The 23,586-nt window shown below is 39.0% G+C and overlaps 1 protein-coding gene across 5 annotated transcripts in view; it reads right to left on the reverse strand.

Annotated features, from left to right (window-relative positions):
• The window catches only part of ank1b (ankyrin 1, erythrocytic b), an 85,441-nt gene that overhangs the window by 60,267 nt on the left and 1,588 nt on the right, over positions 1-23,586 (reverse strand). The gene's annotated exons all lie outside the window — the stretch shown is intronic.

Consider the following 23,586-nt stretch of genomic DNA (forward strand, 5'->3'; position numbering starts at 1 on the left):
ATAGCATTCTAACAACAATCAGTTGTATGATGTCACAGCAGGCAGTGCAAATATAACTACACGCCTATAATCTCTCCCACTCTGAAATGTTACTGGAAAAGCTAACCAAGCCAAAGTGAGGTGAGCTAACCCAACCTAAACCATGGGGTACTAGGCAATGGAAAAGCGCAACTAGGGTACTATAGTAGGAGGTTACTGTACCAAGGGGTTGTTATGTGCTAACATGTTGCAATGTGCTTGCAAGGCTGTTTTGGGTGGCCATGTTAAAATAGCCCCCCTTAAAGTCTGTATGATATATAGAACAAATCAAAAGAATATTGTATTTTATATCACAGGGCTGTTGAATGCTTTATTCTGATTGGTCGAGAAATGTTCAACGAGTGTTGATTATTTTTTCTGTAAAATTCACACCTGTCAAATGTCTTAAAATAACCACCAGAGTTTGTGGTAACTGTGGTATAAGTGGAATAATTGACTCGGTGTGGGTGTGCATTTTTTTAAATAATTCAACGGCCCATCTTCAATTATTCCTTATGTATACACTCAAAAAAATAAAAAAAATAATGCTAGGATAATATGGACGAACCCAACCATTGGTTTAAATTAAATTAACTTGCCAGAAATGTTTGCACTTTAAAAAATAAATACGACCTTGTGTTGTGTCAATCATGTTTACACAATGCCTCCGAAACTTTCTTCCGTTACAAAAATATTCGGATCAGAAGGCATTTTTCGCATCCGTAGCAAGCATTTTGAGAGTTGTTTTGACATCAGAGCCACGTACATGCGAACCTCAAAATCCAGAATAGCGTGACAAGTTGATCCATTCATCTCGTAGCACATCTCGTAGCACAAATAGTGACAAAGTGCAGAAAAACAAACTTCATTTTGTATTGTTTTGCAATTTTTTTGCAACAGATTAATACGCATCGGCTACAGCGTGCAAGGTTTGTGTGTGTGACGAATTTGTAGAATGACAAATACAAAAAAAACGCATCTGATAATTTTGGACTACAGTGTGTAAAGATTTTAAATGCCTCAACAAACACTTGTGTCAAAATGGAAATTTTCTAGGTTAATTTCACCAGTTATAGCTGAGTTGTCCATATTGCATGGTACCACTTAACCATTGTACTGCCTCAATCATGGGTTGAAACAACTAAGCATTTTAAAGTAGTATATATTGTGGCATAAAATATCAAAGGTATACTTCATAATTATGTTGAGATGTTATCAGATCAGTCTTCACCCTTACTTTAATTTCTCTATGGCTATAACCTAGTACAAGCTCTCCCTGCTATGGAATGTGTTTATTCACTGTGTTCTCTTACAAGAGCTGCAGATCTTCTCAGTCACATCACATTGCAGCGCTCGGTTCTCCCTCTTTAATATTAATGAAGACTGCAGAAGACCTGGCTGCAAAGCATGCTGGGTAGAACCCCTCAGAGTCTCCTAATTACATCACCGCTATGTGCTGACGGCCACTTCAACGATGAATATTAGTCGTGAGAGTGCTCAGCACGAAATCCTTACTCACGTGGGTAATGCCCAATTTTCCAGCATTTTCTAAAAAAAGCACTGCTAGGTTTACTAGACTGCTTGGTGTGTATCTTTGATTTTTCAAGATCACAGAAATAACCCAAGACAAACAAACTTATAGCAAAATAGCTGTGACATCATTTACTACAATCTGCATTCACCGCAGTGATGTTAGTTAAAGGGGTGTGGCTTAATTCTTGCTTCGTGCTAATAATCTTACATTTCTTTCCCATGAGGATGTGTTGGCTGTTTTATTTCAAGTTACAGTTCCATTAGTTTTCTAATCCACATTTTGATGCATGCAGTTAATATTCACACTGGTGCAGTGGTGAAAATAAGAAATTGAAAGAGAGAGCGAGATGGTGCAACGAAACAGGATCACACAAGGGAGAGACAGAGAGAGAAAAGGAGAGTAAAATCCAGGAGTCTTAGAGTCGCGTGTAATGCACCTGACGAGCCCTTACAGCACATGCCTGCTGACTCCACCTCCTCCCCTGAGGCCAATCCCTTTCCACGGGACCAGAAATGCAGCAACAGAGGGTGGTAGTCAGCAAGCTACCATCAGATGGCATAACACACACATACACCATACACACAATGATAGCATGGCTCAGTAACAGCACGCATATTTTCTCTTCTCACTGAAGCAGAGAAAAACGGCATGCTAGACAATCGTCCACGCAGCATACAGACAATAGCGGCAATGCTTAGAAACCTGGTTTACATTTACATCCTGAAATCATATTAAATTACTATGAGAACAGGTGATGGTAATATTTATTGAAGATATGAAGTACGCCACGTTCCAAATTATTATGCACATGCCATTTTTGTTAATTTTTCCCAATACAGTCAGTAAGTTTACAAATTTTATTTTACCCTCAACACTTATATGACAATGTGGATGTTATTATATTTAAATAAAATAAAATGTCAAAAGATACTTAAATACTTTGAAAAATATGCAAAATATGCTGTTCCAAATTATTAAGCAAGTTGTAGTTCTCATACAATATGGGTATGAAAACATATCTTTCTAAAAACAGCAATGTATTTCTTATAACAATTTATTTTTGGTGGATCTAAACAGAAATTATTGAGCTATTATAAGATTTATGATTCACAGTATAGTAAGATTTGACTATATAAACGCTTTTTACATTTTTTTTTAAGGAAAATATTAGGAAAAGGCAGCAATAAAAAGCCACAGTTAAGAAGCAAACATGTATTTAAACCTACTGGTGTCTTTGAAATCCCAAGAACCTCTCAATATGAGATCCTTCATTGCATACAGCTGTATTTTTACCCCTCTACCAAACCAAAACTTGCAAAAATGAAACATTTGCTGTGAGCTAGGAATACAAGAAGACTATTTTCACACAGTTTTATTCATTGACATGTCATAATACACTGAATGGTATGAATTTCATTCTGGATTGTTGGTGAATAGCCACTATGTTCAAACCAGACTGTAATGATTTGAATATTGGGAAGTAAGATGTTGAGGGTGTCAAAAGAACATCAAGAAGATATGTACAGTTCCTAAAAGATTGTTTTTCACAATGGGATATAAAAGGAATAATGTCTTCTGAAATAAATCTACTTTCATGGAGGATAATACACCGCATGCTGCAAAAAGCATCACTAACTATTTTAAGTCATATGGGCATAAAAAAGAAAGAAATCAAGGTATTACCACCATTATCCTCTGACCTTAGTCCTATTAAGAGCCTGTGGTGCATCATTATATGAAAGATCTGTGAGGTGGACAGCACTGTAATTGGGAACCTCAACTCTGGGATGTAATACTAGCGTATTCAGGTGAAATAAAGACAAAACCTATCCTTGTATACTTACAAGTGTAATGAATGGGAGATTTATAGTCTTGTCAAGAATATGCTCATGCATTATTATTTAACTTGTGTAAATACATTATTTATTTTACATTGTGTGTGTTTGTTTGAAACACAGTGTATAATACATTTGTATGTAATCAATACTTGTTATTCCAGAAAATATTAATTAAAGGGATAATTCACCCAAAAATGAAAATCCTGTCATCATTTACTCATTTTCATGTTGTTATAAACCTGTATAAATTTCTTTGTTCTAATAAACGTGAAAGAAGATATTTCAAGTTATGTTTGTAATCAAACCTTTCGTGACCACTAGGGGTGGCACGGTCCATGAAAAAAATCCGAATCGTTCGGTTCGCTTGTCTCGGTTCGGAGAGCGTGTGTGCCGCACGGTTCAACGGTTCATGGTATGGAATGTAGTCTCATGCCCTGTATCGTTGCCTGGGTTGCGTATGTGTGTGGGGTGGGTCCATCAAATTAAGGTCCAGATTCTATTGGGGTAGGGGCGTGTTTGTTCAGGTGATTTCAAATATCAACATTGGTTTTTAATAATTCCTTACATTTATATAGCGCTTTTCTCAGTACTCAAAGCGCTTTACATATGAACGGGGGAATCTCCTCAACCACCACCACTGTGCAGCATCCACCTGGATGATGCGACGGCAGCCATATTGCACCAGAACGCTCACCACACACCAGCTTATTTGTAGAGAGGAGACAGAGTGATATAGCCAATTAGTATGAGGGATGATTAGTAGGACAATGTTCAAGTTTTGGCCAGGATGCCGGGGCACACCCCTACTCTTTTTCGAAGGACATCCTGGGATTTTTAATGACCACAGAGAGTCAGGACCTCGGTTACACGTCTCATCCGAAGGACGGTGCTTTTTGACAGTATAGTGTCCCCATCACTATACTGGGGTGTTAGGACCCACACAGACCACAGGGTGAGAATCCCCTGCTGGTCTCACTAACACCACTACCAGCAGCAACCTGGTTTTCCCAGGTGGTCTCCCATCCAAGTACTGACCAGGCTCAGCCCTGCTTAGCTTCAGTGGGCAAGCTGTCTTGGGCTACAGGGTGATATGGCTGCTTTTTAGAGATCATGCCCCCCGCCTTTAAAGTAGGGTTTATTTTTTTAAAGAAATATATCTTCTGTATAGACATATAACTACATCCAAAAATAAATATTTGCATTGCTAATGCCCAACACTAGCTGATGTTAGGGAAAGTAACTACTTGATAAATAAGCACCCCCTTGGAATCACAGCACTATGCTACATAGCCCAAAAGAGACAAAAGTCATTCGAGATGATAGCACAGTTGCACGTCTTCCCAAATAGATTTTCAAATGTGAATAAATTATTCACAGCATATTATAAAATTCATCTTGGTTCGTTTAAGAATTCAAATAGACCATTTTTCAGGTCTGTACTCCTTGGACTAAAGTTAACCTTACAACACATCCACTTTTCAAAGCACCTAATTGACTAAGCTGGAAACAATTTGTCCTTTTCAAAGCATGATGTATTACCCATCTTGTTACTCTCTGTGATTCTCTAAAGCTCCTTGTAGCCCTAAAAGGCCATTTTCCCAAAGAAAGAGAGACTCTGAGTGACAAGCATCCTAACATCTTTAGGCAATGTCACTTTCATTTTCCTAAGTTCCCATCATTTTGTGGACCTTTTTCAGGTTTGTTGTGAGATAAGGAAGGATATAAGTGTATTAATAATAAAAAATAAGTGAAGCTTCCTCAGCAATCCTAAAAATGCAATATTTGGCATATGTCTTTTACAATTTTACTAGCTCCCGTTTTTAGCAAAGAACTACGATACAGCTATAGTATATCCTATCCAAAATATCTGAAGGTATATTTTACTGATCACAACAACTGAGCATAAAGCTTCCAAAATGTGTATTGCTTAAAAACATTAGTTAATCAACCATATTAAATATTAAAATTGCAGGATTATTTTTTATCCACAAGAGTATGAAGCTTGAATGGGTGGTCGGGAGGACAGGAAGATTTGTGACCACTGTCCCATTCTGTCTTGACAATAAGTGAGTGAGTCCCAAATACGCCCTGTCATAAATCAACACTGTAGGAACTCTATTAGTCTGACACGCACGCCTGCATTGCTCTACCTCGCAAACACAACACAATCAGAATGAATCACAGAAATTCCTGCTGATTGTTTTGGATAATCTGTCATAAGAACCATAAAACATTTTATCAAGAGCAGCGTCGTTCGCATAACACAAGCACACACACAAACACGCTTACATCACTTCCTGGGTTCTCTGTCAGCATGCAGAGTGAGTGTATGGCATATGTCTCACACGGCATGACTGCTTTCTCAACAAAAGTGTATACTCGCACTTACACGCAGACACTAATGAACATGTACACATTAAGATGCTCACTCTAATATTGTGCAAGTGTACATTCATTGGACTGGATCATTTCACTCGGCTACGAACAGACCATACCACCCACATATTTAGAGTATATTATACAACAAATCCGCAAACTGAGTGGTAAAATATTATTTTAAGGAAATATGGCACAAAATACTGTTCAATCAAAACATTTATAAGATTGTTGAATTTAAAATTATAAAATGATAGATATAATGAAAATTAAGACAAAAAGTATTTGGACACATTCGGTTGTCGGATTAACATGTTTGAAGATGGAAAAAACTAAATTTATTGCTGGAAAAACAGCTTGAACCAGCATAATTTCACATGGTTTATGCTGACTAATGCTGCGTTCACACCAGCCACGGTAGAGGCGTCAAGAGGCGTGATTTCAATGTTAAGTCAATGTGAAGACGCGTTGACGCGCCTCTGGAGGTCTTGCGCGGTAGACACGATTCCGCCTCATTCACGCGAATGCCGCAAATTGAGCATTGCTGCGGCAAATGCGCAAGTTGAAAAATTTGAACTTTGGTGGAAAACGGGCAACGTTAACCAATCAGGAGCTTGCTCTAGTAGTGACGTGATTACAGGAAGCAACAAAGTCGCAGAAGCCCCTCCCATAACGCAAAATTTCAGCGTGAGTGTCTCGATGACTAGAATTTCACACGCGGCTTTCACGCATGAATGAAGCAAGTAAACTCAAAGGGTCCTATCTTGCACCCAGCGCATTTGACTTTGTCAGTGACGCATGTATCATTCGTATTTTGCACCAGAGCAGGGTTTTACCCTCCACAGACGCACATCGGCAAACTAGGGAATGAACTTGCGATGCCTGGGCGGTTCAGCACAAAAAAGAGGCGTGTTCCGGCGCAAACCATCCCTGATGCTATTTTGCGCCACTGACCAGAAAAAAAAAGTTTAAAGTCAGTGGCGCGTTGCGCGTTGTTCATTATGCTATTTTAAGGGCGATGTCGTCGATGTACGCTGATTTGGGCGGGTTTCTCCTATCCCCATACAAAACAACTTCTCTGTCTTTGACTGCTCTTACAAGAACGTGGGTCTCCTCGGCTGTAAACCGCTCCTGGCGTGCGCCTGGTAAATCCGTTATAATAATAGCAACCCGCCATGGAACTTGCGCCCTTGCGTTTAAAGGGAATGTTGGATAGCGTTCTGATTGGTTTATTTGACGTTACGCCCAAACCACATCTATGAATAATGAACCTACTTCAGACCAACCCCTTATTGATTTGCGCCCAGTGCAAGAGTTATTTCTCACGCCGGGAAAATAGCAACAGCGCCCAAGATCTGCCCACAAACTCACTTGCGCGTTGCGCTTCGCACTTGCGTTTCAGATCGTTAAAATAGGGCCCAAAATGTTTAAGTGGCAAACTAGACGCGGTAGACACGAATTTGACGTCTCAAACGTGGCTGGTGTGAACCCACGGTAAGGCTGTTTTTTTGCTGGTCTAGCTGGTGGACAAGTTTAATTAGGCTGTCAGGTTATTGTGGTCAAAATAAAATGACCGTTGACCCACTAGCATCCAAACACAACATATGCTGGGTATAGTAGCAAAGAGGGATGTATAAGGTGAAATACAGAAGGTCAGGCAATATATTTTCATTTTTATGACCCTGCCAGGCTCTGTTTGATGAATCATAACCTTGTTAGTGGCTTCATAACCAAGCTAGCAATGGATCAAGGGAGTATGAAGTTGTAGCTCGATCTGAAGGTTGGTCATATTGGGGACATGGTGTACAAAACAAAGAAAAGTATGGAGAGGGATAATAAGAAAGGGAACGATGGTGATGTGGCAACAGCTGAAATGAAATGAAAACCATGGGAAGACTTTGAAGTCTCCTGCTTCTCACATGTTATTTCTGAGAAAAGGTAACAAAGGCACCAAAGTCTACAATCAAGACAATATCAAGGACAATATCATTCTCAGCCAACAACAATATCCTAGCAATATGCAACGTACCTGAAAACAGCTGAAAATCTCTGGAGATTTTGTGTGAAAGTGTGAAAAGTCTGCGCCACTAGTGGCTAAAAATTGTCAGCAGCCGAAAATAGTCCCGTTGGTAACTTTCAATAGCAGGGGACTATTTTCAATCACTGTGTAATATCATTGCGCCTGCTGTAGCCATGTTACGGCAGCAAAGTCCTTGATTATTACGCCAGAATGTGAGTATGGTTCCTAGCCATATCTGCCTAAAAAATAAATCGCAACTTTTAATTTTCTGTCAGTATTAGTACACGATGTAAATACAGAAGAGTTAAGTTTTAAATAGGAAAAATATCGAAACTCTTTGGTTATTTTTTAGCACGATGCTAATGGTCTAATCAGATTCAATGGATTATGCTAAGCTATGCTAAAAGTGGTACTGCCAGACCCGGAGATCAGCTGAATGGATTCCAAAACGGTAAAAATGAGCTGAAAATGAGCATATTTTAAAAAAAAGTGTAGTGTCCCTTTAATATCGCCATAGTCATTGAAAGTTAACCTAAAAATGGCTTATTTATAGTTGATATCTTGTCATGTGTAAGGTGATGTACTTGATGTCTGCAGTGTGAACTAAGTGAGTCAGTTAAAAGGAGAAGGTCAGTGGAGAAACACAAGATCTCCCACTGCCTGTGTATGAGATATGTCAGCGGGTCTTCACTAAAACCTCAGTAGGTATCTGCTGCAGCTTTATGTCACCACAGCCAGAGATCACAATAGGGTGCAGGTCATAGAAACATTACAAATGCCACATTAATACTATGACTGTTCTCTGTGACATGATTGAATGACATTTTAGTTCTCCAAAAATTTGACCCTGTCTGTGAAAACCCAGCTATGGTCATTTTAGTGATTTGCTAAAAAGTAAAGGGGGAAGGGTTAAGACCTTGTTTGGACTGGTTTATTCATTAAGGTCCTCTCAATTGTGATAAGACTTTTCAGTGTCATAACATCACCATACCCATGGTATTTACTTTAGTGACTATAGTTGCAGACTGCATAAATATATATTGGTTGTTTTCAGTATATAAATCTGTCTCAGGCACTCCCAGCACTATATAAATGTCTCATCTTCTGTAATATCCCACTACTTTAGGTCCAGTGTTGTGATGAGTCAACCACGCTGGCCAGTCCATTTTCATTCATTATGCACTTATCTAATGAGGCGATTTCCTCCCAGGCTTCCATGGACATGGGGTAAATAAGATGAAACCATACGCTTAATACAGTGGACAATTTCAGCAAATCAGTGGCTCGCTGAAAGCTGGGAGCTCTCTCAAAAGGCCATTGGGTGAGTCATAGCTCAAATGCATGCAGTCCGGGACCTGAGATAGATTCAGAGACATTACCATACAGTACGACACGTAACAATCAGCAAACACCCTGGGGCTATCACACCAGCGGTGCACACGTTACCGGCAGTGCATGAGAATGAGGACTATGACAGCTAAGAGTTCGGTGAGACACATCCACTGAGGGAGGTCATGAGAACCACTGAGGCAAAAATGCATGCTTTTTATTGATTCAGGAATGAGCACTGCAACAGTATCTGCAAAATTGATTATGTTTTTTGAAATTGTAAGGTACACTAGGCATTAACAGCAAGTGCACAGCAAGGTAATGTCTTATTTACAGCATAAGGCGCTGTTGTCACCTCCGAGCCACATAACTAGCTTAACCACTTGCTGAACCAAGCTGAAGTCTGAAGAAGGTCTTGTCTCATAGTGAAAGAAGTTGCTAGACACATCTCAGACCAGAAACATACAAACAAGCTCGATGCAAATCCAATAGATACAATCTGTCAAAATGTGCTTTGGTTCGGGGCATCACAGCTCCACCACAACATCCAACCCCCATCTGTCTATTGATAAAAGGCAGTTTCTCAACAGCACATTGCATGATCTGTCCTTTTTAGCAGCCACTGGGTATTCCTTTATTGTTTTCAAGCACTGACAGTGTATTTTCTACTTTAAGCCAAAGACAGCAGCAGTGCCGCTGCCTTTAGTGAGGGCTGTGCTTGTCACTTTCACCTTCCTGTTCTCCTCAAGGGCCCGCTGTACCTGCTGGTCTGCCCTTAGTGCCAAAAACAGCTGAGTCAGAGGCAAAGATGGATCGTGTAAGCGTGTGCATGCATCCATGTGTGCTTAAAAGTGTATTGCGTGCCGGTGACTACGTGTTTGTTTAGCATTCCCCTTGACACCTAAATGGCACAAGGGGCGGTCTGGTGCTAGTCTGCTAGCTTGCAGCGCTATGCCGCATCCTTGAGTCTGAAGCTCAAAGCTGGATGACATCGGTGATGGGGCAAATGAGAAGGTCCATAAAGCAGGAGCTCTGTAAGTCACACTGCGTAATGCTGTCAGCTCAGGAACATCAATAATGTCTTATAGATACAGCACAGGGAGATTAATGGTGCGGCCAGTGGGAGGGACGGATAACTACAGAAACATGCAGATGCCTCATAAGGGCTTTCCGTGGAAGAGCTGACCTTGAGAGCAGAAAGCAGAATCTCACAAGAATGCTTATCAATCCACAAACATGCAGGATTATCAGCTTTGTATTTCTCAATATTGGTGACTATTTAAAGTATTGTGTAACAATTAATGCACCAGAATTGTTATCTGCTTCACTTTATGGCCAAATTATTACCTCAGGTGTGGACTAATATTTAAGTCTTGAGTCAATTAGTCCGCTTATTCTGTACATGTGTTTATCTCAAAACAGTATTCAGGCTGAAAAAAATTGACAACATAATATGCAAATGTGGACAACATGTAATGAACAGTGGACTCTGTGTCTGCCAATCAGAATAAAGAACTCAACAATGCTGTGGAATACAAATTGTATTATATGACAGTTTCAGTGGCAACAACATAAACGGCTTTTGTGACCAAAATGTAACTTCTGGTAGACTTCCGCAAAGAATCAACAACAACAGAGTTCCTCTAGATCAGGGGATCTCAACCTTTTGCAACTTATGTAGGCCCACTAATGATTGTTTAAAGGGTTCATTGTATGAAAATGTTAGCATTGCCACTTTGTAGGTGTGAGCAGAAATAGGTCATTGAAATTTGGCTTTCATTATGATGTCATAAGGATATCTATTAGAATAATACCGCCCCCTTAATCTGCACTATCCAACCACTGCACTGCCATTTAGTGCAGAGAGAAAGAGAGAGAAAAGAAGGACTTGACAGCACAATTGAGTTTGAATTACAACAAACCACCATCATTGCGATCAGTGTTTGCACTTCATCCGCTCATTTGCATTTTAAAAAACACACCCAAAACGACACATTTTTGCTCAAACCTACAAAGTGGCAATGCTAACATTTTCATGCAATGGCCCCTTTAAAAACATTCTGAGGACCACCTTACCAAACATAATAAAATGAACACAGAATTACAGAAAATTTTAAATGTACAAAGGCATCAAAATGCAGCATTACTACAATGTGTCACTATGAAGATGCCTAAATGTCCAGAAATGCCATTGCTTCCAATGGGAAACCACAGGTGTCATTTCCAGCTGAAAAATCCACCTTGAAGAAGTGACATACATACATTTTATAATTTTACAATAAAATTACATCATGTGTGTCTTTGGTGCAGTTGTAGCCTAGCTGTTGCGGTTTTAGACATGAAAGTGTTAACGAATGACGAAAGGCTTGTCTGAAGTATGGCCAACAGTCAATCACAGTAGCCGCAACACATGCTCCGGTCTTGCATAAACATAATTGGCCTACTCGCACTAGGTTATTTGCCTAAGGCGAATTGATTGGCTGACGCACACATTGGCACTTTAAAAATGTTGAGAAATGTTCCAAGTTCTGCAGCGAGCAACGGCAGTGACGCAACGTAGATGGATCCACAATTCAGTTCAGCAAACGCATGACGTCACCCATTAAAAGTAAATGAGAAGCGTTAACGCTTAAGCCCCGTGTGAATTTAGGGGTGCGCAGGGCAAAAACGAATGCAGGGTTTGTTGTAACACGGACCGTTTACATTGTTGCACAGGGTTGAGCGATTTGTTTTTTTCGTATTGTTTTCACGCTGCCAAAAGACGTTCTCCTGCAAATTTGTGGAAAGGTATAATGTTTTTCCATAAAGTTATCGATTAAAGAGTTTTTGGTGGCATCTAGGTACATTTTTTCATCATATGTTTTGTTGGGTGTGTAAGATACCAAATCCAATGCTATGTCATATTAATCAGTGTCTTGTTGACTAAAACATAGCATCGTTATGAAATATGTCTGCAGCTCTTAGCAACTTCTTCGGTAGACTTGAAAATATTTTCACCCAGCGGGGTTAGTTAGTGTGTTACAACTATCCCCTCAACACTAATGATATGAAAACAGCTAACGTTTGCTGTTTTCTTGCCGTTGTTTTAAATAGGCTACACACGAATGAATGCTGGCTGCCAACAAAATAAACAAAATAAATGTGTCTTATAAAAAATTGTGTGTCAAAATTGATTTTTGTTATATCTATTGATGGAATAAGGTCATGTCAAAGATTAAAATCATAATGAAATGAATGGCTAAAATCAGACTTTGACTTTCATTATCTCAGAATTTGATTTTGAGACTTTAGTATGGTTTTTACAGACTGGATCACGTATAAAATTGGGAGTTTTTTTGTCATAATCCTCGTTTTCTCACATTTAGACATTTGTATCCATTTATAATGAACTATGGTTAGATGATGGATTAATAGTGTAGATACCTGTCTATTATAGATGGATATATAAACAACATCCACTTCAAGTATATAGACAAAATAGTATTGAAATATTTGCCTGCTAACTTAATTTTTAGCAAGTGTTACAACTAACCCCCTGCCTGTTACAATTAACCCACCTATGGGGTAAGTTGTAACGTTTGAGCTTCTGTGATGTTTGGCGTAATTGTCCAAGAATGGTAAGTATTAGTAACAAAATTCAAATGTTCATTTGTAGGAAAGATGTTTGTGTTGCTTGTGTAAAAATATAATGAATCAAACTCAAATATTTTTTTCATGATTCAGCCAAAATCAAAAAGCATTAGGTTGTACCCCACTCTTCCCTACTGTTAGAGAGTCGGACTTGTAACCCGAGAGTTGCCGGTTTAAGTCTCACGGCCAGTGGGTTACGACTGTGGTGCCCTTGAACAAGACACCTTCCCCAAATTGCTTCCCAGGTACTGGGATAGCTGCCCACTGCTCCGGATGTGTGCGTGTGTGTGTGTTCATGACTTGCCATGCATTTGTCCACTACTCATTGGGATGGGTTAAATGCAGAGGTCACATTTCGAGTATGCATTGCATATTTGACAAGCTTGCCACTTTCAAAATAGCAAAACTGTAATAAGCACATTTATCACTAAAGTAATCCAAATGATGCCAGTAGGTTAAAGGAATAGTCTACTCATTTTCAATATTAAACTGTTATTACCTTAAAGCAGACATATCATGCTTTTAAATCTGTCCTTTTTACATATAAATCATATATTTGTGGTCTATGTAAAGCGAAACTGCAATGCTTGGGTCTGAATTCCTCATTATTATAGCCCCACAGGCCCCCTTTCTACCCCTTTTCTGATGTGCATCTGAGAGCAACTCGTTTTGGTACTGTCTTTTTAAATGCACGTCATACCCTGCCCCCTCTCCAGGTTGCAGAGGTGACACTCGGTTAAACTCCACCCCGTTCGGCCATTTTTGTAGTTTTATAGCAGAGATACGATTATCTAGCTGCACAGAAACTTTTTATTTACTCGTTATTCACAAAATGTCAACAACGGAAGACTTGTCCATCCAGCCTTATATGTTCGCGCCAGAGTCGGAAACGGACTGAGAGGAAAATGAAGACGACGAACCTGCAGAACAACGTCTTCATATTGAGGTATCGCAATGGTGTGAGGCTGCAGCCTCCGGAGGTCGCATATCTAGGCTGCATGCGTCATCAAGACGGTCTTATTTCAGAATATTAACAATTATAAAGTTTACTATTATTCTTAGTTAATCGTAAGTTGTTGTAATATGCTCATGACTTGCAAATGTAATGCTCAGTTAACTTAAACCAGGCTTGATGCCCAAAAGCGATCTCCGCAGGCTGCAGCCTTCGGAGTGAGAAACAGCACTGCTAAACCATGACCACCGTGTACTTTACTTTTTTACTTTAAGTTATAAACTGCTTACCGAAGTGCTCTGCTCGTCGTCTCCAAAGAAAGAAGTAATTGACCCCTCAATCAGACGAAGTCTATCGGTAAATCCTTCTTTATACTGGCGGAGATTGGTGAAGTAGTTATCCTTAAAGTGCCTCGGGCACACAAAAATGACTTTATCCACAGATGTGAGTACATTTCTTACGCTCTCGTAACTTCTGCATCCTTGAGCTTGTACTACAATATCGCAGCGAGAAATATAAAATGGCGGAATGCTCATAGTGTTGGGCTGGAAGTCGATGTCCTTATTTAGCAGTTCCGCTGCAAATACTGTGACGTAATTGTTCAAAAAACGTAATAGATAATAGAAAAATCAGAACCGGTTGGAAAATATGACCAAAACAGAATATAAAGATATCAACAAAGCACCTGAAGAGACTAATTTCAACTTTTATGTACTTATAAACACTACAAATATACAACAAAATGCATTTAAGAGCCAAGAAAGTGGATTTAGCATGATATGTCTCCTTTAAGAATTGTTGATACATCCCTCTATCATCTGTGTGCGTGCACGTAAGTGCTGGAGCGCGCTGCGACACTTCGATAACATTTAGCTTAGCCCCATTCATTCAATGGTACCAATCAGAGATAAAGTTAGAAGTGACCAAACACATCAACGTTTTTCCTATTTATACGAGCAAGTTTGGTGGTACAAAATAAAACGTAGCGCTTTTCTAAGCGGATTTAAAAGAGGAACTACATTGTATGGCGTAATAGCACTTTTGGGAGTACTTCAATTCTGCGCAGTAAGACTCTCCTTCTCCCATTATGAGAGGCAGAAGTGGAGCAGACTTTTCAGGCGAGTCGAAGTACTCCCAAAAGTGCTGTTCCGCCATAAAATATAGTTCCTCTTTTAAATCCGCTTAGAAAAGCGCTACGTTTTATTTTGTACCACCAAACTTGCTCGTATAATTACTCGTCTTAAATAGGAAAAACGTTGATGTGTTTGGTCACTTCTAACTTTATCTCTGATTGGTACCATTGAATGAAAGGGGCTAAGCTAAATGCTATTGAAGTGTCGCAGCGTGCTCCAGCACTTACGTGCACGCACACTTCTTAGTTAAGGTAATAACATAGTTTAATATTGAAAATGTGTAGACTATTCCTTTAATACAAAGTATGTTTTTGGACGTGAAATGATATGGTTGTAAAAGACGTAATATATTATTGAGTTTATTTAGGCAAACTGAAGTGTAAACAAACAAATCTAAGCAATACATTTAAATATGGTGGCATGTCAAACACTTCTTTTGATTAAACACGCAACACGAGAACCAATAAGATTCCTTCAATTATTCTATCTATTTTTGAATTATTGTAAGAATGTTTTGTGACTTAAGTCCACACACAATACATGATCTATCATGGATCACAATAGTTGAAAGAAAATATGTTTACTCTAAACTAGATAGGACACTGCTGTTTAATCTACTCCACTAGGAAACACAGTGTGCTTGTGTGTGTGTGTGTGTGTGTGATCGATTGATACAGTGTTTTAAAAAGGCTGCTATATGGTAGCATTAATGTTGGTGGGCCTTTAATGTTATAAGATCAAGATAGATTTTTCTGGTTATGATATTACTGTTGCATTTATCACATCAGGCAGCTGTGCCATGGCCAGTATTCATCCACTCATGTGTGGCTACAGTCGGGCGTAGTTAAACTGTAGCCCATAAGCTTTTGTTGTAACCTATGTGAGTTGAACTTTGGTGAACCGTACCTGTAAAACCTAATGCCTGAGTTTCAAGTAATAGCGGATCTGTTCTACAAGTCTGCAAGTGAATCCCATTTCCATTCACTTAGTGTTTATGCCGGCCATTACCTTCCACCATTTCCCACTCCTGGCAAAAATGTCAAGCTACGCCCATGGGGCTAGAGTTACAGTAGCCAAACATATAAAGCAGAGCGTACATGCTTATAAGCTGTAAAGGCAATTCAACATCAAAGACATGATAGTTATTCCATCTCTCCCAACAGACGCGCTTATTGCTCATAATCAACTGCTACTGTCAGATTGCGCACTTGTTATTGTTATCTGCCGATCATAAACAACACACAAGCATACTGGGAAGAGAACAACAGCACCTCACTGGCAATATTACACTTCTAAGTTTCTCTGCCCTTCGCTTGAAGTACTGGACTGGAAAACCCACACTGTGCTCATATAAATACTTCATCCCCGATTTAGTTTTTAACCGTGGATGGAAAGAAAGGGAAAAAAGACTTGAACTTTCCTTCCATTAGTGATTGCCCTCTTCCTCTTTTTGCTACTTTGCCTGCCTCCCTCTATCTTTCTCATATGTACACACTCATGCACAAATGCTGAGTTTGGTAATGGAGCACTTACACACACATATTTATTCACCACAGACATGCGCACAGACACACGAGACACTTTGCTAATACAATTGAGGACAGAGGGAACATAAGCTATTGTACATTACTGAGGAGTGTTCATGGTATGAACAGCTGGTACAAATATTAGGTATGTCCTAATTCATATACTTACACATTTCTGCAGTTTTATAATATTTCTAGAATATGCAAACAAAAACAATTCCATCTATTCTATGATAATGTATAATAGTAGATTTTCTGTCAGAGAAACACATCCAGTTGTCTCAAAATGTGTTGAAACACATTGAAGAGGAAAGCCGCCCTGCGTCCTGTATCTGCAGGCATTAGTTTAATTTTGCAAGACATATGATGCTAATCTGGGAATTTAAAGGAAACAAAATTGTGTGGATTTACAAGCCTCTACAGACATCAAATTGGGTTTATATGACTGAATCTACTGTGTAGTATGCATTCTATTTAGTGCAATGTGCATAATAGTCCATGTAAGTGGACTTAATATGCATATTATATTTGCTTTTTTTTAACATACTACACTTATCATTTCTGCAGAATGTAATACACTCCCCTAAATGATTATTAGGAACACCTGTTCAATTTCTAATTAATGCAATTACCTAATCAACCAATCAACTGGCAGTTGCTTCAATGCATTTAGGAGTGTGGTCCTGGTCAAGACAATCTCCTAAACTCCAAACTGAATGTCAGAATGGAAAAAAGGTGATTTAAGCAAGTTTGAGTGTGTCATGGTTGTTGGTGCCAGACAGCCGGTCTGAGTATTTCACAATCTGCTCAGTTACTTGGATTTTCATGCACAACCATTTCTAGGGTTTACAAAGAATGGAGTGAAAAGGGAAAAACATCCAGTATGCAGCAGTCCTGTGGGCAAAAAATGCCTTGTTGATGCTAGAGGTCAGAGGAGAATGGGCCAACTGATTCAAGCTGATAGAAGAGCAACTTTAACTGAAATAACCACTCGCTACAACCGAGGTATGCAGCAAAGCATTTGTGAAGCCACAAAACACACAACCTTGAGGCGAATGGCAGAAGACCCCACTGGGTACCACTCATCTCCACTACAAATAGGAAAAAGAGGCTCCAATTTGCACTAGACCACCAAAATTGGATAGTTGAAGACTGGAAAAATGTTGCTTGGTCTGATAAGTCTCGATTTCTGTTGAGACATTCAGATGGTAGAGTCAGAATTTGGCGTAAACAGAATGAAAACATTGATCCATCATGCCTTGTAACCACTGTGCAGGCTGGTGGTGTGATGGTGGGGGGGGGTTTCTTGGCAAATCTTAAACCCCTTTGTGCCAATTGGGCATCGTTTAAATGCCACGGCCTACCTGAGCATTGTTTCTAACCATGTCTATCCCTTTATGACCACCATGTACCCATCCTCTGATGGCTACTTCCAGCAGGATAATGCACCATGTCACAAAGCATCATTTCAAATTGGTTTCTTGAACATGACAGTGAGTTCACTGTACTAAAATGGCCCTCACAGTCACCAGATCTCAACCCAATAGAGCATCTTTGGGATGTGGTGGAACGATAGCTTCATGCCCTGGATGTGCATCCCACAAATCTCCATCAACTGCAAGATGCTATTCTGTCAATATGGGCCAACATTTCTAAAGAAAGCTTTCAGCACCTTGTTGAATTAATTCTACGAATAATTAAGGCAGTTCTGAAGGCGAAAGAGGGTCAAACACAGTATAAGTATGGTGTTCCTAATAATCCTTTAGGTAAGTGTATGTACAGTGTGCATTTTCTTTGCTTGGCATTGACCTTTGTAAATCAGTGATCACACGTTACAGATTTGCCATTGGTTATTAATGCAATACTAGGCAAAATGATTAATTACTATACTATCAAAGACATAGTTACTAAAAGAAAATAATTTTCTCGTGATTTTTTCATTAACACTAATGTTATGTGAAATGTCAATTGTGCAAATTATTCATGTAAACTAATAAAATCATCCAGCGCTGCTCTTATTAAAGTTAATTTTTATTCATAACTTGTAAATTACATTATTGCTGGAACAACCGAAGCATTCTCATCATTAAACATAAGAAGCAAAAGCATTACATAATAGTTGTCTTAAAATCGTAAAAACCTAAAACAATTTGATGCATCACAGATTACAAATCTGCCATATTTAAATACAAAACAAAGACTGACAGTATGACGCACATCATACACAACACTGGTTAGCACTTTCCCAAAATATAGAAAGCTGTTTTCTGCAACTTTTTGCAGTACAATCTGGCTTATAGTTTTATTTGCCACTTGGGAACATTACCAGTTGACACAATTACCACTTATGGGGATAAAAAATATCTGGATTGAATTGTATTATGCAAGTTGGTGTCTTTACATTTCTATAGTTTTGTATGATGTACTTAATAGTAAGTAAACCAGATACTGCACTGTACATTTTGCACAGTTTTTAAAGTTATGTAACACAGTCAATCACTCTGTGTTTAGAATTAAAGTAGTTTCACAGTCTAAATGCTTTTTCCTCAAAAACCCATGGTCAAAATATGTGTTCGGCGCATCATGTGAACCTAAATGCATGTCAAAATACATGCCTGCTGCAGATGCTTAGAAGGGGTTTATGATAAAAGAGACGCTCACGTCAGATACTCGCTTTATCTCATGTGTAATCAGAGTTTAGTGTTTAGTTTGTGTCTTGCGAGTATTTTGTAAATGTGAGCGTCTCTTTTAACAAAAACCCCTTCGATGCGTACTTTGACATGACGCATGATGCACATTTTTCGACATGACGAGACACACACGACACTCCAAACACATATTTTGAATTCGCACCCATCAGAAGAAAAGTCACCGGATGCCACCATGGTTTTTTCCTGTCTAAGTGGGCGGTTCTTGTGCAGAATAAACTGCTGCATTGTGGATCAGATGACGTTTTGGTCTGACTACAAGAGATTGAATAAAAGAGAACATGCACAAGGAGAGAAGAACACCATTGCTGGGGAGACTCTCATCGTGATAAATAGGTTAGGATCAGAGCAACGGAGCAGTCGGGTTTGCTTCATCTCTGCTATGTATCTTAAAGGGGAAATCGGGGCATCGCTGATAACATCCAGCATAAGTCAGAGGAGAGCTACCCCACCCACATCCATCAATAACACTGCAAAGCCAAGATGCTGAGTATGCATGTGTGCAGGCGGGCCACAAGAGTAGCGAACGCATCTCAGTTTCTTCCTCTCTATCGTCTCTTCAAGGGCATTATCATCATCCATAAGGGACCATATGAGATGTAAGCACTGGGGATACATAAAAAACAGCCATCTAACTTGTGTCCTTTGTGTATGGGCTGTGTTACTGAAGGGCTTCTATCCTAACATCTGAGACAAAGCGGTATAAGTCGGATGATGCTGTATATGTCACAGTATATATTTCAGATAAAACGTCCCTATCTTATACTTAATACATGTTTTAAAATAACTGCATTCATCTGGTATATCATCAGCATACAGTAGAAATTGCTGTCCAACAAAATGAAAGCCGTCGACAGTGAAATCGTCACACTGGCATAATGTGTGAGATGAAGTGTCAACAGTGTTTTTGAGTAATGTAGAAATCCATTTACTCCAAGGTTAATGGAGCAAGAATCACAATACACAGAAACGCTTAAGGAAGTAACCCTGGAGATGAGATATGTGTGCGTGCAGACATAAAACACTTGACTGCTTAGACTCAGCACCTAAGAGGAAGAAACAGCTCTATTACCTTTTTATAAGATACAGTTAGACCAAAAATGACAGTTATTTAAGATATTACGTGTAAAGGTAATAATTCCTCTAGAAAGTAGTCCAAGTCACAGCATTTTACCACAGTATCCCATGAGACATTACATCTAGATTCTATGTAAAGGATAAAAAAATTAATGGATGATGCTGGTCAAGAAACAATGGTGGAGATACCCCACCATCACCATAATATGTAATTACATCTCTTGCCTTTAACTTTAAAGACATATGTGACTCTTCTGAAGTCATTTTTTTGGTGATTTACTGTCTTCTACATAAAATCATCCTATATTTAAAGAACACTATGTGAAAATATGACCTTGACTCGGTAAGGTCATGTCAAAGATTGAAATCAATGTGAAATCAATGACTGAAATCAATTTTTGATGTTCCTAACCTTGTAATTAGATTATGAGACTTGACAGATTAACACTTTCTTTTTTACTATTACTATCTTTGGATCATGTGATTCATACAGCTGATTTTATTCTTTTACAATTTACTATCATTCACCATGCATTTTTTATTTTAATCATTAACCCCTGCAAAGTCGACAATAAAAAAACGTCAACATTTATTCTAGAATATAACAAGAACTCCATTCAAATGGGTTGCCTTTAATCTGACACCTAGAGTCAATTTTATCTTAATTTGTGCATTTACATCCATATACAGTATATCAGAGACACAGGTATTGTAGGATTGAGACAAAGATCTTAAACATTATCATACTGCAAGCAAAAATGAATAAGAGAAATCTAGCAGTCCTAATCACAGAACAATTTGCACTTTAGATGTCACTCGGGCACAAAAGAATGAAAGGAAAATGGCAAAATACAGCTATTAAAAAGAAATATTGCCCTAGTTTTAATATTTAATTTTTGAGAACATCTGATTCAAAGCAATTATGCCGGCAGCAAAAATTGTAAGAAGTTTTAAGGACCATAAAGCATTTACATGCTAAGACTGTAACTAATTACAATGATGGACTGTATATTTTACATTGTACTAAATTTTAAATATTGTGCGTATCGTATGAAATCCTGCACTGTCAACATTTAAACAATCCTACAGTGGATAAATAACTTGACTTCTGGGTTGATATAAATATCAACATTCTAATTCAAAAATAAGCATGGCTTAAAATCCCCAATGCTTGCATCATTTTATGCCACTACATTTTGGTCAAGTACACTTTAACTCGCAAGGACCTTTCTGTTGGCAGTTAAAAATCATTTACTGCATGCTGGAATACGAGTGTTTGTCATTGCATTTAACATTTCTGTTGTCCAACCTCAAGCAGATACCAAGAGACGCTTTCTCAGTCACAGAGACATTAAAGTAAAGGCTTTAATGGTAAGTATGGTCATATCCTATTCTGGGCAAGGTATTTAATTATAATGCACTTGGGTTGCACTCTGATCTCTGACATTATGATGCCATATTTCACCTATCACTTCCACTCTCTGTGGACCTCCTTCCTCCAGTTTGCTGCCTCTAGTGGTACAAATATGGTATTGCAAAATCATATCATCATAGATCATAACTGAAGCTTCCAGAATGCTGGGCAATGCATCCCTTCAAGTTGGCAGGATCGCAGGCAGATTGGTAGCGGCACAGAATAAATATAGCCTGCGACTGAAGGTACTTACCTCACCTTTTCCTGCCTTTCCCTATTAGATAAGACAAATGCAAACTCTCTGCTGTATTGGAATCTGGGCCACGCTGCATGTAAGCCATCATGATATGATGCATGAGCACTTACATACACACCATGTACACAGTATGTGCTTTATATATGTGGACATGTATGCATACATTTCGAAATTAAATACATTTTCAAAGGATACTAAGCCACTAAGTCCTAAAGGCCTTTACAGGAATTGCGTATCCACTAAGACTCCCTCTCTCAACAGCGATGTACAGAAAAGCATAGCTCCATACTACCGCTACTATGTCTGCAGTGCAGCATGCATATTCTGCATGGTATATAAAGCATACAGTTTATTGATGCATGGAATGCCTCACTGTTCACTTAAATGCGTGGAGCTGGAAATGCATTTGCAATGCTTGATAGCTTGATACTTGAATTAAACATGCATGAGGCCATGTGGCAACTATACAGTTTGTCATTGCATAATGTACTGATTTACATTCTCTTGTTAAAATACTATGCAGTAAAAATACTACGCAGCATTTAGTGTATGCTGTGATGTACGCAGTATGCTTGTATTTAATTCTCAATATAGCCATGCTTTTGTTGCATCTAACAACCTAGATTTTGATTAGATTGAAATTAACAACTAAATACAATTACGCTCCCTAAAATATCCCTCTTTCTCCGTTTCTGCTTGTGTGCCAATGTTTATTCTCTTGCATGCCAATGATGGCGCGCATGCATAAGGTTGTCGACCCCTGAGACAGAGCACAGTTTTCAATAACATTCACACATTAGCTGGACTGGAAGATCTCACGCTAATGCTTTCATTAATGAATTTTAGTTTTTTGCATGATGTCCTTCAGTTTTACAGCATGAACACTGGCATGGACACAACCTGCTGATTCATGTTATCTCAGCAAGATTTGAGAATATCCCAAAGAAGATCTTGTGTGCTTAACAAAAGCAAGAAAATTTGAGCTTGCACACAAAGCAGTTTACAATGCCAATGTCACAAATTTGCTTACTTGAATTTCTTCTTTACGTCAGAATTGCTTCCAGCTCCAGATTTGTAATATTTTGAATGTTGCAGTATATGAATTTAAAGCATCAGGGGTTACAGTGCATCTGAAGTTATTGAGAAAATGCTTATAGTCTAAGATCAAATGAAACAGCAACGGTATCTTCATGCACTTCCTGACCACAATTTCCTGAACCTTGTGACTGACTGTCATGACAAATGGACAGTGCTCCGAGTGATCTTTACTCCCTGTGTTACTCTACTGTATGTGTTAGCATATTGCTTTTCTTAATTGTACTATGCTGACTTTCTCCCAGCCCCAGCCTCAATCTATGCCTGATGGTGTAGTTATGCGAACACTCTGATAAATGCTAAGCTGATGAGTTTTATGAGCCTTGGTACATTACACTATGCGCATATAGAAGTAGAGTCTCCCCAGGCTGTGGTGATGTCGTTTTCTTCAGCCGTAACCTAAATCACGTGGACCACTGTGCTCCCAGATGCTCTATGTTCAATTTAGGCACAGCACCTGAGATGTTCCTCTGTTCGTTATTATTCTCCACTGCAAGAACTCTGCATACATGCCTGCACATTCACACAGTGGATCCCTATCCCACAAGCCATTTCTCAATAAACGGCAGATGCACGGATGGAGAAATGGAGCCGAGCAGAGAGCTCTGCAAAGTAAAGGCAGCCAGAGGGATGCATATGGAATTCTCGGAAGCAAATCCCATAACGCATCCAGCTCTGAT

Source organism: Paramisgurnus dabryanus, chromosome 18 (genome assembly GCF_030506205.2).
Source record: "Paramisgurnus dabryanus chromosome 18, PD_genome_1.1, whole genome shotgun sequence".
NCBI classification, from domain to species: Eukaryota; Metazoa; Chordata; class Actinopteri; order Cypriniformes; family Cobitidae; genus Paramisgurnus; species Paramisgurnus dabryanus.